We start from the raw sequence: 17,595 nt of genomic DNA, 5'->3' as shown, positions 1-17,595 counted from the left end.
GAATTCATTTGGGTTGCAGTGATGAAAATAGAGAGATACAATTATCAGAGTGATGCAGATGGTTATGTTGATGAAGATGTAAGATGAGGGTAGAGGGGGGACAAGGGGGGAAGATGGGAAAGCTGAGGGGAGAGGGGAAAAGAGGAAAGGGGGGGGGGAGACTGAAGCAAACCAGGACATAACCTGGTTTTCCACTATCTATAGATATATAAATGAAAAACTCCCACACCCACAACTCCCACCCTCTCCTCCCATGTTCCCAAACTCTCTTCTTCACCCCCTCCCCCCCCCCCTACCACCGCCCCACTCCCCTTCTCCCCGCCCAATACAATCTTCCACTATATATCACAATTACTTCGCATACAGCCTCTCGCCATTTTACCTACATCCCTTTCATTTTAAGATACTACAATGCCTTTCAAGCACACAATCTCCTCCAGACAAGTCTACCATAGTTCACGTAAAGTGGCCCTCCCGACCTGGCCATTACTCTTGGCACACACCCGCGTTAATCACCCTCTTTCAGCGACGACCACGGGATAATCGCCTCTACTGCACTGCTTCACAAAGCTCATCGTGCGCTCCAGAATAACTTAATCATCTCCTTCCTCACTTCCCTCTCTTATTCCCCCCTCCCCCCGCGCAAACCTTCCCATACCCCCTCTTTTAAACCTCAGTACAAAAAAAAAACGTCCTTAACCCTTATTATACAGGAGCATAAAGACCACAATAACTCACCCAAAACATCACTCACAGTAAAAAGGAACAATAACCTTTGAGACACTAGGTAATAGAGATCATTGTTCATTTGCAACGTGTATCGCCTTGAATCATTGCCACGGCGCGAGTGATAACTGTCCTTCTAACAAGAGTGAACAGAGCCGATTTTGATCACATTGGCTCGCTGCTACTGCCAACAGTCAGCTTTGTCAGCGACACTTAGTCTGGCGTCGATAATGGTGCCAGCATCACCTAAATTCCTCATTACCCAAACGTTACGGCCAATCATTTATCTGGTGTCAATATTAGGAAGGTTAGGATGTTGCAGCGGCGACATTATCTCCCCCTCTTTCTCTCCCCTCTCTCTCCTTTCCTCCCCTCTTTCTCTCCCCTCTCTCTCCTTTCCTCCCCTCTTTCTCTCCCCTCTCTCTCCTTCCTTTCCTCCCCTCACGTGTGGTTCTACCGGTAGACACGGCCACGGCGGCGGAAGTGGCACTGGCGGCAGTGGCAGGAACTTGGAAGGGACTCGGGAAAGGTCAGCTTAAGAGAGGATCAGAAAACAACGCTACTCAATGCAATGGAATCCTAGAATTTCTACCATAACCTACAATCTACTCGTGGTCGTAGTAGGCATCCTTCAGTCTTAAGACTAAGGAGTTGCGCCCTGACAGGGCACAAAGCCTGGGTAGGTAAATATGGATGAGAAGCTGTTACCCATGCAGCAGGTCCCCCCCCCCTCTCCACGTTGCAGAAATTATCGTAGTTGTTGATATATATATATACAGTATAGTTGGTCCCTTGAAGTATGCAACATTACACGGCCAGAATGACACACCAGAACGCTATCCACTCAAGTCACCACTGGCTGAGTGAACACGTAAGTCAGGTACTCCTGACTAAAGATTGCCAACGGTCATACCACGTTGAGAACACTGCTTCTCGTCCGATCAGCTAACCAACGTTGGGTTTGGTTAGTACTTGGATGGGTGACCGCCTGGAAACACCAAATGCTGTTGGCAATAATGTTGGAGGCCTAGTCGACGACCGGGCCGCAGGGACGCTAAGCCCCGGAAGCACCTCAAGGTAACCTCCCCCAAAGACTGCAACACGTCTTCCAAATATAACCGGAACTGCCACACTATACAAGGAACACTTTGTAACTAGCAAACAGGATCTATGTTGCTATAGCACCATAGATCTAGCAACTTATGAAGTGAGTAGATTGACAAAATTGGGGGATTGACAGGGGACCACTCAGGTGTTCAACCCTCCACTGGTAATGATCCACAACAGCTCAAAAGATAAACGAATGAACCAAAAACAATCACAATAGAACGTAAATTAGCCGAAGGTAAACTACAGATCAGTGTCATTCACACTGCAATCCCTTTAATGAGTTAGGAAGGATCATCAAGAAGAGATTAGTGAATCACTTAGAGCAGGAGTTCTCAAACTAGGGCGAGTGTACCCCCCCTGGTGGTTCCCCTAGTGTGTGTGTTCCAAGGGGGGGCTTTAGTGTGTATATGCTCAAAGTTTTACATACAACGGGCTCACTATAGCCCGTGCTACTTGGAACTTTCTGTTCCGGGAAGCGAATGTTTAACAACAACAACAGCTCAAAGTTCGTTGTAGTCAAACGTATTCAACCTTACAACATATATACACTAGAGAGCGCCCCCCCCCCCCCAGAAGTCACCGCACCCCAGTTTAAGAACCCACAATGCAGAAAACAAATATTCAAACCTTATACACACAAATCACAATAGTGTGATGCATCAAATGAACAAATCCACATGGGCCGTGACGAGAGTTCGAACCTACGTTTCCCGGTTGCAATTCTTTTAACCATGTCGTAGCTCAGTCGATTAAGGCAGCGTCTGGGATGCTCTCGGACGTAGGTTCGAACCCTCGTCATGACCCGTCACACACACACACACACACACACACACACACACACACACACACACATTTATATGTTACGAACTAAATCTAAAAAAAAAAAAAGAACTTATGCGCTCTTGTCGTTTTATCATGTAAGTTTTGAACTCTTGAAAAAAAGTTTGTCGCAATAATGGGAGGTTGAACAGACACTTAAAACTTTTTGCTGAAGGCAGGATCTACCTTTAAGAAGTTTTATAACTTTGTAAAATTTCAGATGAGAATTTATGAGCCACTTATGACTTACCAGGGAGATGAGGGGGGGGGGTGAAGGGAAAGGGAGAGGGAGAGGGGGAGTGAGAGGGAGAGGGGGAGGGAGAGGGAGAGTAAGGGAGGGGAAGGAAGAACAACCTATCCCCCCTACAAAGGACGTCGCTTTTCGCTCGTATGCGTTACCTAAGGCCAACAAAATCAAGTCCATCTTTCCTCAATCTTTCACGGCTTTGGTTACATTTATTAAACAGTTTACAAGCATGAAAACTTGCCAATCAACTGTTGTTATTGTTTTAAACAGCCTCCTGGTGCTTCGGAGCTCATTAACTGTTATAATAATTGGAAACGAAGCCGCCAAAGATTGAGAAAAGATGTATAGGTTCGTAAGTGTTTGCGTAGCTTCTTTGTGAATCTAGCGCCTGAGCTAGTAAAATAATTACGTACCGAACAATGCTATTAAAGTCGTGATTTCCATGAACTTGTCTTGAAGGTCGTGAATCACAGCAACATCTTCCCGGAACTAAACTACACCTTCCTGCCACCGGATAGCAGGAACTAAACTACACCTTCCTGCCACCGGATAGCAGGAACTAAACTACACCTTCCTGCCACCGGATAGCAGGAACTAAACTACACCTTCCTGCCACCGGATAGCAGGAACTAAACTACACCTTCCTGCCACCGGATAGCAGGAACTAAACTACACCTTCCTGCCACCGGATAGCAGGAACTAAACTACACCTTCCTGCCACCGGATAGCAGGAACTAAACTACACCTCCCTGCCACCGGATAGCAGGAACTAAACTACACCTTCCTGCCACCGGATAGCAGGAAATAAAAACACTCATCTCATTCAAGAAATCCCGAAACTAATAGGGCCACTCAACATCTTTGAACGAAAAAAAAAACGGCGGGCGGTTGAGCACATCTCACGCGCGACAGGCCAGCCAATTAGATCAAGGCGCTGGTCCCGCCTCGCGCCTTCTCCACCAATCAAATTACTGCGGGCCATCCACACCCGCCACAGCCCTTACACGCCGCAGTAACCAGGTTAGTACCGGCTGGCCACAGGACCCGCCAAGCCTACATCCATACCTCCTGACCCTGTTTTTACCGGGCCTTAGTCTCTAACTTACTCGCATGCTCACAAATGCGTCATAAATTAGGGAAAGCTTCTGCGATGATTAGAGACTTGGCGCCCAGTGAGAAGGGCGGGGAAGACGTGCCTAAAATATTGAGGTTAAGAAGCGGTTAGAACCTCAATAAGAGGATATAGAGTATATCAAAGTTGGTGGTAAAGACTATATATATATATTCAGTTGCATATATGCCTGGGGACCATTCAGGCTTGTTCGCACTATATATATGTGTGTCCATGAAGATTTACAATAGGGGGGAAGCTAGTTTTCTAACAGGTGTGGGTTCAAAAGCAGTGTGTGTGTGTGTGCAAACAAACGGGGCTCAACGTTCGCTCGGCCCGGTCTCTGACCAGGCCTCCTGGGTGCGGGACTGGTCAACCAGGCTCTTAGAAGCGGCTGCTCGCAGCCTGACGTATGAATCACAGCCTGGTTGATCTAGCCAGATCGCCAGAAACAAACCCCCCACCCCCAAATGGGATGGAAACCATGCCACCATAGTCAAGAAGATCAGAAACACCTCCTCCAAGGATGAAGAAAACGATAGAGTCGAGTCTGTGGGAAATGAGAGTTATCAATGACGCAAACGGTAGTGTAAACATTGACGCAAGCTGTAATATTCTCACTGACGCAGGCGGCGATGACCCCATTGACGCAAGCAGCGATATGCCCCCCCCCTGACGCAAGCAGCGATACCTTCCCCCTGACGCAAGCAGCGAAAGCTCCCCATTGACGCAAGCAGCTATACCTCCCCCCTGACGCAAGCAGCGATACCTTCCCCCTGACGCACGCAGCTATACCTCCCCCCCTGACGCAAGCAGCGATATCTCCCACTGACGCAAGCAGCGATACCTCCCCACTGACGCAAGCAGCGATACCTTCCTCCCTGACGCAAGCAGCGATACCCTCCCCAGTGACGCAACCAGCGATACCTCCCCCCTGACGCAAGCAGCGATACCCTCCCCAGTGACGCAAGCAGCGATACCCTCCCCAGTGACGCAAGCAGCGATACCCTCCCCCCTGACGCAAGCAGCGATACCTCCCCCCTGACGCAAGCAGCTATACCTCCCCCCTGACGCAAGCAGCTATACCTCCCCCCTGACGCAAGCAGCGATACCTCCCCCCTGACGCAAGCAGCGATACCCTCCCCCCTGACGCAAGCAGCTAAACCTCCCCCCCCTGACGCAAGCAGCGATACCCTCCCCCCTGACGCAAGCAGCGATACCCTCCCCCCTGACGCAAGCAGCGATACCTCCCCACTGACGCAAGCAGCGATACCTCCCCCCTGACGCAAGCAGCGATACCCTCCCCACTGACGCAATCTCTCAACCCTCCACAGTAGCCTTCGCTCTACCAGACTTTACATAAAAAATCATTCAATATTACATCCCATTTTTTTTTATCTAGGACGGCAGTTGAATTAAACAAGGTGGGAGTGGGGATTTTCCTGAGGGATTTTATGCACAGCTTTCATATGTGACGGTTTAAACGGTGATGTAACGGTTTAAACGGTGGTGTGACGGTTTAAACGGTGGTGTGACGGTTTAAACGGTGATGTAACGGTTTAAACGGTGGTGTGACGGTTTAAACGGTGGTGTGACGGTTTAAACGGTGGTGTGACGGTTTAAACGGTGGTTTGACGGTTTAAATGTGGTGTGACGGTTTATGTGGTGTGACGGTTTAAACGGTGATGTGACGGTTTAAACGGTGGTGTGACGGTTTAAACGGTGGTGTGACGGTTTAAATGGTGGTGTGACGGTTTAAACGGTGGTGTGTGACGATTTAAACGGTGGTGTGTGACGATTTAAACGGTGATGTGTGACGATTTAAACGGTAGTGTGACGGTTTAAACGATGGTGTGTGACGGTTTAAACGGTGGTGTGTGACGATTTAAACGGTGGTGTGTGACGATTTAAACGGTGGTGTGTGACGGTTTAAACGGTGGTGTGTGACGGTTTAAACGGTGGTGTGTGACGGTTTAAACGATAGTGTGACTGATAATCTACAAATGTGAAACCAACAACAAAGACTTTAAAATTCTTGAACCGATGTATTTTTATTTATTTAATTTTTTAAATGTAAAACTGGCTTTCAGATCCATTGACAACACTGAAGCACAGTGAGGGGACAGGACTGAGGCTTCTCCTCCCCCCTTCACCCCCACTACCATTATCCCCATTACAATCCATTCCCTTTATCCATTCCACTACCAATCCCTCCATTACCTTCCCTTCCCCCGTACAATCTTTTATGTTGTTATCATATCTCCCCCCTTTCCCCCCTGTTCATTCTTTCTTCCAGTATGTTAAGTTCGACATTAGACTTTCCTTGTACATTAGTTCTCTCAGCTCAGGTGCCGGCTTTACGCAGGTGCGCATGCACTGAAGTCTCATGAAGATTGTATATATCACTCATTATGTAACACCGTAAAGGTGTTTTGTATTTAATATGTACATAGAGATATACGAGTCACAGACAAGATTTTGAGAGGCGCCATTCTGTCGGCCAGAAAGTTACACCTCTACAGTGTTAATGACCACCAAGTGACCAAGGTCAGGTCATGTGAAGTTGACCTTGTTTCTGCTAAGCTCATATAATTGCAGGCGGCTAGCCGGGTGTGTCCTTCAAACAAGCCGCTGGTTAAGGTGCGGCTTGGTAGATGGCCTGGGGCTATCTACTTGTGAGCGGAGTTTAGCTACTAGGTTCCCCATAAATACTCAGAGAACTGTAGATTCGAGAGCAATAGGGGGAACAGCACAGCACAGCACAGCACAGCAGTGAACAGCAGCCAGTCAGGCTGTGCGGCTGGGTGGGGACTCTGTCTGTCAACCCCCTCAGACAGCCATAGGGTTCTCAAATTCTTGTGTAATGACTATCTTTGTGTATTAATCTTCAACAATAAGTTTGAATTGCTTGAATGATGAATACTTATGTTAAACATATATTTGATTCACTTACTTTTTAATCTGATTTGAATTCTGTTCCTATAGCTGGGATTTTTGGATATAATATGCAAACTAGAGTGTATCACAAACTAGAATTTTGTGATACAGACAAGTTCCATTCCTTGTCTTGTATGTACTGACTAGAATGGATGGTGGCAGCAATTTCTACTTCTACCTATCTACCCTTCTACCTCTACCACTTCCTACTCCCTCTCCTCCTCCTCCGCCTCTCTCCCACTTTCACCTCTCACCTGACGACACTCCTCTCTTACCTCCCTCACCCCAAACCCTCACTAATCACCCATTACTTCATTAGTCATTTCTTTCCTTTCGTTTCTCTTATACGTTCGTGGCAGAATAGTTAACTAGGGGCGGGATAATGGACTAAAGAGAGGTATCCCCCCCCCACCCACCACCCGTTACAAAAAGATTTGACAATCGACTTGAGAATGGTCCAGGACGGACCGAAACGTCGTCGTCCCTTCACCTTCTAGTGTGTGGTCTGGTCAACAAAAAGATTCTTTTCTCCAAGTTCCAGAAAGTTTGTGTTAACGAATGCTACTTTTGGCATGTACTGACAAAGTCATTCTTAGTAATTTGTAACTTTGGTATTGGATTTAGGATTAAGTCTATTCCCAGGTCTATTTACTCTTCTGATCCAGGAAGCTGTTTCATTCTCTACTGTCATCCGGGTTTTCTTATCTGTTCATTCCCCTCATAACCTTGCATTTGGCTGGATTAAAATCCAGAGTACTCTGGCATCAGCAGATTGATTTGCATCGGCTTTAGAATTAGTGTAGCAAAAGCTATCCGGAATTCTCGCGTTGAAATGCTCCAGCACAAACCCTAAATGCATTAAGAGCGATTCTTCACCGCTGATTAGCCCTGTTGTTGCTCCTCTCAGCCACCACCTCTGCACGCCGGCTAAAATCCCAATATACAATTCGTGGGGATTTGCATCTTAAGAAGCTTAAGGATGAAGTGTGCGCCCAGAAATAAGCAATGTCGTCGCTAATCGGTTTACGACGCTCCCTGTGACTAAGGACCCTGTTGAAACCAGCGGCTCCAGGGGGAGAAAAAATATAAAAATCCGAGGAATTCCTTGGAATTACACCCAACTCGAGGGAGAACCTTTGTCTCGGGGTAGGCGTCGACTCTCACTGAAGAACGAGGCACAGCTGTTTCTCAGCACATAAATACACACACAAATACCACGAGACAAAAGGATAAATCTGATTGGTTTGGGAGAAATTCGAGTTATTCTCGAATATGAGAAGTGCTTCTCCATCTCTCACTCTGCTACCCACGATATCAGACTAATAACAAAGCACCTATTTCCTAGTAGGTGAACAGAGGCAGCGGATGTAAAGAGAACTTGCCCACCTGTTCCGCCTTGCAGAAATCTTTATTTTTTCCCCCGTAAATACCTTCCTGTGTGTTTAACACCCTTGTATACTCTTCGACCCACTCCTATTCTTCCTGTTATTAAAGTAAGGCATCGAACACTGATTCAGCAGAGAAATGATTTTATTGAGCCGTGGAATTATAGCTTTTTAACTCACCAATCAGCAAAGGTGATCAGGTCATATATATTAACACAGGTGGGTACAGGGGCAGACGATTTCTGACTCCTATCAGCAGGCTGGGAACGTTGCCCCTTCCTATAGGTCATGATATGCCTTACCCACTACTTTTTCCCAAGGCGCACGATCCGCCAATAGGTTTTACTCCCAGGTCCCCAATTACTACTGGGTGCACAGAGGCGAATAGTTAAAGATTGGCGCCCAGTCAATCCTCCCTGGCCAGGATATGAACCCAGACCAGCCCTTGAAAATAGAGAGGAAGAAATGGAGAAGAAATAATAAGAATGGAATAAGAAGTGGAGCAGAGATAAATGAGAAGTGAAGCAAGAGATAAATGAGAAGTGAAGCAAGAGATAAATGAGAAGTGAAGCAACTGGAGTTGGCGAGACTACTTGGTAGTTGTTGGGAGTTAGTGGTAATCCCTTGACTCAGGCAATAGTGATCATTGTATCTGCCGCTGCCACATGAACCACACTTCTCCAAACTTCAGCCGAAAAAGGGGAAATCTGATTTGTCCCACCGAAGAGGGGGGAAGTTTGTCCCACCGAAGAGGGGGGAAGTTTGTCCCACCGAAGAGGGGGGAAGTTTGTCCCACCGAAGAGGGGGGAAGTTTGTCCCACCGAAGAGGGGGGAAGTTTGTCCCACCGAAGAGGGGGGAAGTTTGTCCCACCGAAGAGGGGGGAAGTTTGTCCCACCGAAGAGGGGGGAAGTTTGTCCCACCGAAGAGGGGGGAAGATTGTCCCACCGAAGAGGGGGGAAGTTTGTCCCACCGAAGAGGGGGGAAGTTTGTCCCACTGAAGAGGGGGGAAGTTTGTCCCACCGAAGAGGGGGGAAGTTTGTCCCACTGAAGAGGGGGGAAGTTTGTCCCACTGAAGAGGGGGGAAGTTTGTCCCACCGAAGAGGGGGGAAGTTTGTCCCACCGGAAAGGGGAAGTGGGGTGTATAGCTCTGCCAACCTACGAAGTTCAACACTACACATGACAACGACTCTCGTTCCATCTAATTCTAATAAGAACACGAGTAAGCTGGGCTTCCATCTTGTCCTGAAGGAGCCCTCGACCCCCTCACACACACAAAAGAAACAAATGAGCGGTTCACAATCGACTTGAGAATGGTCCAGGACGGACCGAAACGTCGTCGTCCCATCACCTTCTAGTGTGTGGTCTGGTCAAACTACTTCAGCCACGTTATTGTGACTCATCGCCTGAGTGGTTCGTTAATTTCGTGGCCGTGTAGTACATTCGTGAGTACACTGGTGCGTTAGTGCATGAGTGTACCCAGAGTGTCTTCGACTTTATGCACTGTGAAACACCCCAGAAAATGCTGTAACTCAACGCGACACATTGAGAGCCTGTCAACCTGAGGTCTGGTTCCTTCGTCTTCCCTGTGTGCGTATACATATTCGTGGGGAAGAAGGGGATGAGTGCGTATACATATTCGTGGGGAAGGGGGGATGAGTGAGTATACATATTCGTGGGAAGAGGGGATGAATGCGTATACATATTCGTGGGGAAGGGGGGTATGAGTGCGTATATACATACTCGTAGGGTGGGGAGGGAACTGAGTGAGTATCCATATTCGTGAGTATACATATTCGTGAGAAAGGGGGTAAGGGGGGGGGGCTGAGTCTTAAATCCTAGTAGCACACACCCGGCAGGCCAGTAACGTGCTCCTCTTTCGTAGGACCACGAATTCCTGACCTGAATCCAGGCCCACAAAGACCTGAATTCGAGAAACCTGGTCTGTGGAAAACCTGAATTCCAAAAGGTTTCGAGCCAGCCCCGTTCTCTCTCTCCTCACTTGCCACTCCGTAAATAATGCAACGGTTTTACCTAACCACTAACGTACTAACGCAAGCAACCTACCTCACCTATCGATATAGAGATATAGAAAACGGCAATATTTCGATTCCTTTTTTTTATTTACGGGTTGGTCGACTGCGTTAGAAACGCGATGTGTTAAACGTGGCGACGGATTGACGAAGTCTTAAGATCGATGAAGGCTTAAGATGAAGTCTTAAGATGAAGTCTTAAGATGAAGGCTTAAGATGAAGTCTTAAGATAAAGTCTTAAGATAAAGTCTTAAGATGAAGTCTTAAGATGAAGTCTTAAGATGAAGTCTTAAGATGCAGTCTTAAGATGAAGTCTTAAGATGTAGTCTTAAGATCGATGAAGGCTTAAGATGAAGTTTTAAGATCGATGAAGGCTTAAGATGAAGTCTTAAGATCGATGAAAGCTTAAGATGAAGTCTTAAGATCGGTGAAAGCTTAAGATGAAGTCATAAGATCGATGAAGGCTTAAGATCAAGTCTTAAGATGAAGTCTTAAGATCGATGAAGGCTTAAGATGAAGTCTTAAGATCGATGAAGGCTTAAGATGAAGTCTTAAGATCGATGAAGGCTTAAGATGAAGTCTTAAGATCGATGAAGGCTTAAGATGAAGTCTTAAGATCGATGAAGGCTTAAGATGAAGTCTTAAGATCGATGAAGGCTTAAGATGAAGTCTTAAGATCGATGAAGGCTTAAGATGAAGTCTAAAGATCAACAGAGACCTAAGACATAAAAGTCTTAATAAAAACCATATTCCCAGCCTCCAACACACCAAACCAAACCCACCTTAACATAATCAGACAGTTCATGGACTGGTGTTCAAGGAGCAGCTATAGTCGCTTGAGCGGACACATCGGTATTCTGGTAAAGTTCCTCTCGCTTGATTATCTTGACCCACAGAAGCGCTTAGGCCGGCCTCGGGGGGATGGAGGTGTGTGGCATTATATTGCGACTAAGTGCGTATACATATTCGTGAGGAAGAGCGGGGAATGCGTATACATATTCGTGGGGAAGGGCGGGGAATGAGTGCGTATACATATTTCGTGGGGATGTGGGAAGGGGGGCATGTATAGAGTGTATCCCGCCTATACTATAACCCATAAGAAGGTCGGGTGTACAACCAACCCGCTTAAGAGTGCGATCGAGTAGTACAGTACTCGTAACACAGTACCAACAAGGGATTAAAAATTGCACACTCTTTGAAAGTAGAATGACGACAGTTGGCCAGCAGACGCTCAACGTAACTACAGCGTTATTTTGACGTTTGTTACGTCGTAAAGACGCAACCACAGCGTTATTTGGACGTTATTACGTCGTAACGACATAATAACATTGATCGAAAATTGGTTGTGGTTACGTTGTGCGTTTTCTGTGATGATTTGTACACATTTCTTAAGAATAGAGCTTCTAAATCTGAATTAAGAATAAAGCTTTTATATGTAAATTTCAGTTAAGAATAAGGCTTCTAAATCTAAATTTCAGTCAAGAATAAAGCTTCTAAATCTCAGTTAAGAATAAAGCTTCTAAATCTCAGTTAAGAATAAAGCTTCTAAATCTCAGTTAAGAATAAAGCTTCTAAATCTCAGTTAAGAATAAAGCTTTTAAATCTCAGTTAAGAATAAAGCTTCTAAATCTATTAAGAATAAAGCTTCAAATCTATTAAGAATAAAGCTTCTAAATCTATTAAAAATAAAGCTTCAAATCTATTAAGAATAAAGCTTCAAATCTATTAAAAATAAAGCTTCAAATCTATTAAGAATAAAGCTTCAAATCTATTAAGCATAAAGCATCAAATCTATTAAGCATAAAGCATCAAATCTATATATATATCAGTTAAGAAAGCTTCTAAATCTAAATCTCAGTTAAAGATTCTAAATCTAAATATAATATGGCCAGTGGACGACACATGTTTACACGAGACGAGTCAAGTTTCTAAGTTCTCTTATAGTCTAAGGAATCCCTGAGGTCCCCCAGGGTCCCCTCTGGATCCAAACGGATACCCCCAGTGGCTTCCCCTCCCCCCCCAAACCCCCAAAGACGCAAAGACGTTTGGGGGGTTTGGGGGGGAGGGGAAGCTGCCTTGTGACCTCTGGGGTTCTGCCCCTTTCTTCTTTACCTTTCATTTTGTCTCCTTTCTTCTAACTTTTAAGTAGTTACATTTCTCCTCACCTTCCTCTCTTCCCCCTTTCACGTTCTCCTCAAGTTTAAGGTGCCAACATACCTGACAAAAAAGGAAATATATAAAATTAATATAATAGATAAAAATAAAATAAAAGCATTTACGTAGATTTATTTCAAATCATAAATCCAAAATAATGCATAAAGCTGTTTTATCAATAATGAAGTTCGTAATAATAATAATAATAATAATAATAATAATAATAATAATAATAATAATAATAAATTGAAAAATCAGGTCAGGTCGCCAGCAATATTAAATGCACAGAGATAGCAGAGATAGTTCAGATCCTATCCACAAGCATTCCAATTCCCGGTTAACTTCCTGTATACCCAGTTCTTAGAGTAACTTGGAGTGGAAGAAGGGGTTAGTTTTGTTTATGTATTCCTATCCCTATTCTATGAGTTGTAGTGGGCCACATGTATCATTCCTTTGAGTGGTAGTGGGCCCCATACCCATCCTCTGAGTGGTAGTGGGCCCCATACCCATCCTCTGAGTGGTAGTGGGCCCCATACCCATCCTCTGAGTGGTAGTGGGCCCCATACCCATCCTCTGAGTGGTAGTGGGCCCCATACCCATCCTCTGAGTGGTAGTGGGCCCCATACCCATCCTCTGAGTGGTAGTGGGCCCCATACCCATCCTCTGAGTGGTAGTGGGCCCCATACCCATCCTCTGAGTGGTAGTGGGCCCCATACCCATCATGCGAGTGGTAGTGGGCCCCATACCCATCATGCGAGTGGTAGTGGGCCCCATACCCATCATGCGAGTGGTAGTGGAAGAGGTTACTCACGCACATAATGAGCTCAGAAGCTGAACATTCGTTTAGCTAAATAAGTTAAGAGCAACGATGAGCTAGTTTCAGAGTTTGTTAACAAATGCATTAGCAGTCCTGTGGCAGTATAGGGAAATAACATCATCGATAAACTGTAAATAAGACTGTTTGATGCTTATTATAACAAGCTCTAACTAGCTCGTCAATGCTGTAACTTGCTCAGGTAAAGGAATATTGAGTCGCCATCCTGATGGAGGCCCCCAGCACTCTTGAGAGAGCAGACGAGGTGACAAGACCTCTTCCTCTACGAGCGGAACGTTCCGTATCTCCGAACATTTCACGTGGTATGTGCCATTGAGTGAAATGAAATGAGCTTCGTTATCGCTTCGTTCGACAGTCGACTTTGAGTTTACAACACTGCAGAATACCTGAGGACATGGATTCCCCATCCCGTCGTTGAGTACCTTGCAAGTCTCCTATTTATTGACTCCCAAGTTCACTTGCAACTATCCGAAATGTGAAGATAATAAACAGAAATACCCATTTTGCTCTTTGTTTTTGGCAAATACGATTTCGAGGTTCCAAGCGTTAAATACGAGAGGCGGTTGCGTGACTTGTGACATTCCCAAAGGAGTGGTACTGTGTATCTGGTCGGTAGGTAAGCTCCATCGAAGACTCTGTGAGATCGGAGCGGTCTCGCTGACTTTAAGGAGGCGCCAAAAACACGCCAGAAGGGGTCGCTGTTTTCGCTAGGGTCGTCACCTGCTCTGGCTGTGGCAGGAGCATCAGTTCGCAGAATCTCCAAGACAATCTGTATCACACTCACCAACTACTAACATAAGAAATTGCAGGTATACCTCCCCCCTGACGCAAGCAGCGATACCTCCCCCCTGACGCAAGTAGCGATACCTCCCCCCTGACGCAAGCAGCTATACCTCCCCCCTGACTTGCACCATAACCGGAAAGATAATCACTATCACAAGAGCCAACATGATCATTACCACAAGAGCCATCATAATCACCACCACCCCCCATCATCGCCACCAACCACCACCCCCCATCATCGCCACCAACCACCACCCCCCATCATCGCCACCAACCACCACCCCAACTATCACCACCATCACCATCACCTGCACCACCACCACCACCCCACGACTGAGAGAGGAATTTCACACCTTGGCATGGCAAGAATTCCAATATCCTGAGATCTTTTTGCCTGGCGAAGGAGGGAACGCTCCATTGGGTGTAAATACAGGCTCTGCTAAATAAGATTGTTTACCGGATCCATCTCAAACCGCACCTCCCTCACCTTCCCCCCGTACGCTGCCAGAACGTGACCTTAACTCTTCGACTTGTCTTCTAAACATCAACTAACAATTAAAAAAATCGTTGATAAACGAAAAAAATAAAACATATGGCGGGCCGGCGAAAAATTGGAGGTCTACAAAAGCAAAAATTTCCAACACCTGACCCCGAAATTAGAGACTCCGACTGGTCGTCGAAGACTTTTGCAAGAATCTCACTTCAAGAGGGCTTTAATCTCAGACTTCCCGGCGGGGTGCGTGTTGTGGACCATCGCAGACTTTAAACAGACGGCCTCTGTGTCGTATTGTACATGGTCCTCAAGACAACATGTATGTTGTCTTATAAGACGCCTCAAGACTTTCATACAAAAGTGGGTCGTCCTCTGTTCCAGTCAACGTCTATATGAAGCTAAAAAGCTTCACAGAATGAACACATTCAAGAAACCATGAAGCAGCAGCCAAGGCATAATAATTTTAATTTTGTTTAAATATATTTGGTTTTAAGAAACATGGCTACCACCGACCAACACCGGTATGGGCTCCAAGTAAAAATAAATATTTTGTTTACTAATTGTCTGTTTCACGTCTAGTGAGGCACCTCCACCTGGGCAATACCTTTCGAGGGTGGTGTGAGGTGAGAACGCCGTTGGGTGACGGTTGTGTAGGGCCAGTCGCTTCTATCTCCATTGCAGGCGATCTTAAATTAGGCGTAACCTAGGTTAAAGGGAGGGGAAAGAAGGTGAGGGCTGGAAAGGAAGGGAAGGAGGTGGAAGAAAAGGGAGTGGTGTGGAAGCGAAGGAGAGGGAAGAAGCAGGAGGATAGGAAGATACAAAGAAAACGAGTGTTGGGAAGGAAGCAGACACAGAGAGGGGGAAGTAGAGAGAGATGAGAGACTCCCACATAACCTTCATGCAGTATCTCGCAAATGACGGAATTCAGTCATCTCAAATATTTCTCCATTATCCTCCCGTTTTGCTTTAAACAAAAAAGTCTCTCTTGTTCACTACCGACCGGTATCCAAATCCAGCCGTATATCACATCAACAAAAGAGTTCAAATTGGCACTCACGCACTCCATAACCGAAGACCAATTATCAGAATGGTATGGAATTTGCTCTCCAAAAGGAATATAAAAAAAGGGAGATTGGTTTCCGGCAGATTCCCTGTGATAAACCAGAGAGGTCCGGGTGGCCCGAAACGGGCCGTGGGGAAGGGGGAGGTGGGGGTTGGTGGGTTGGGGGAGGGGAGGGGGGAGGGAAGGGGTGTTGGGGGGGAGGTTGGGGGAGGGAAGGGGTGTTGGGGGGGAGGTTGGGGGAGGGAAGGGGTGTTGGGGGGGGGGGGGAGGTTGGGGGAGGGGGTGTGGGGGGGGGAGGGGAAAGGTTGGTTTCCATGCTTCTGTCTCCTCTTTATCCTTCCCTTTAGGTTTTCTTACTCTTGCCTATTTTCTTATCTTCCTTTTCTCGTTTCTCCTTTCGTTTGGCTCCAACATCTTCTGTCTTCTTCCCTTTGTGATTGTTGAGGGTGTCCAGTTTATTGTGCACCCCATACCTCATTCTGAAAGCCTGGGAGATGTGTCCAGGTATGTGCTGGACACACACACCTGGACACATCTAGGCTTTCAATACACACCTGGACACATCACCTAGGCTTTAATTGCACATGAGTAGATAACACACTCCTCCCTTGCTCTCACTCAGCGACTCCTGCTCCACTTGGCTCCCTCATTAACTCCTGTGTTTGCTCTCACTTAATTCCTTCCAATCCATCCAGACCGCTTCTTTACCCCCCAAAAAAACTCCCTTGAAGGGAGCTTGCATCCCTCCCTGCCCGTCCCTTGGCTCCCGAGGGCTGCAATGCGATTTGAAGACGATTTAGGTTCTGTTGTTAAAGATTCGCTACCTGGAACAAAAAGTTTCAAGTAGCACGGGCTATGGTGAGCCCGTAGTGGAAGTCGACGATTTAGGGTATCCCTCACGACACTGTTATATGGGTCTACCCCCAGAGCCGGCCGCTAGGGCTCATCAAGGGTGTAAAGGGTCATCTCTGAAAGTTTTTTTTTTTGTGATTGTATACGGACTTTTTTTGGTTTTGGGGGGGGAGGGGTTTAATTTTTTTTGGTGGGTGATGGTGGTTCCAACACCGTCACTATCCTCGAAGTGCATCTGTCAGACACTGTGCAGCTCTTGCTGTGCGCACAGAGAGCTCTTGCTTTCTACGCACCACGTGCGTAGAAAGGTGAACTTGTGAGGGGGGTCACTGTAACCACTCACCCCCTCACAGCACCACGCGGATAAGATGTGTAACCCGGATAATTTGACAATAACATTCATATCTCATACCCAACACATCCCACTCCCCCTCTCCGTGTTTACGGTCTGAGGGGCACAACAGGAGGCGAGGTAGAGAGAGAGAGAGAGTGATAACAGAAGCAAAAACAGTGAACGGAGATAAGGACGCAAGAGCTTAACAGAAAAACGGAGAAGGGTTAGTGGAGAATGTAAAGATAAAGAGTAGAGTTACGCTGGCAGCGAGGGAGGGGTGCGGGGGGGGGGGGGGGGGTGACACATGGGGCAGCGAGGGAGGGGTGTGGGGGGGGGGGTGACACATGGGGCAGCGAGGGAGGGGGTGACAACCCCCCCCCCAGCCGTGGTACTGACCTATCAGTGCCTACCTAGCAGTGACTACGAGGAAATGAGCTCCAGCTCTTCACGCCCCGCCTACCACCCTCGTTGTTCCCGCTGCGTTATAGCCTAACTATTCTGACATCACTGTAACATCACTGATGACGCCACTGTGACATCACTGATGACGCCGCTGTGACATCACTGATGACGCCACTGTAACATCACTGATGACGCCACTGTAACATCACTGATGACGCCACTGTGACATCACTGATGACGCCGCTGTGACATCACTGATGACGTCACTGTGACATCACTGATGACGCCACTGTGACATCACTGATGACGCCAC

General features: G+C 46.7%; 1 protein-coding gene and 1 pseudogene across 1 annotated transcript in view; one reads left to right on the top strand and one right to left on the bottom strand.

Moving 5' to 3' along the window:
* Positions 1–17,595, bottom strand: part of LOC123751946 (neural cell adhesion molecule L1-like) — a 921,489-nt gene that overhangs the window by 520,575 nt on the left and 383,319 nt on the right. The gene's annotated exons all lie outside the window — the stretch shown is intronic.
* Positions 1,626–1,739, top strand: LOC123761268 (5S ribosomal RNA; annotated as a pseudogene).

The sequence above is a fragment of the Procambarus clarkii genome, chromosome 41 (assembly GCF_040958095.1).
Source record: "Procambarus clarkii isolate CNS0578487 chromosome 41, FALCON_Pclarkii_2.0, whole genome shotgun sequence".
Classification (NCBI taxonomy): domain Eukaryota; kingdom Metazoa; phylum Arthropoda; class Malacostraca; order Decapoda; family Cambaridae; genus Procambarus; species Procambarus clarkii.
This window is presented reverse-complemented; position numbering and strand designations above follow the sequence as displayed.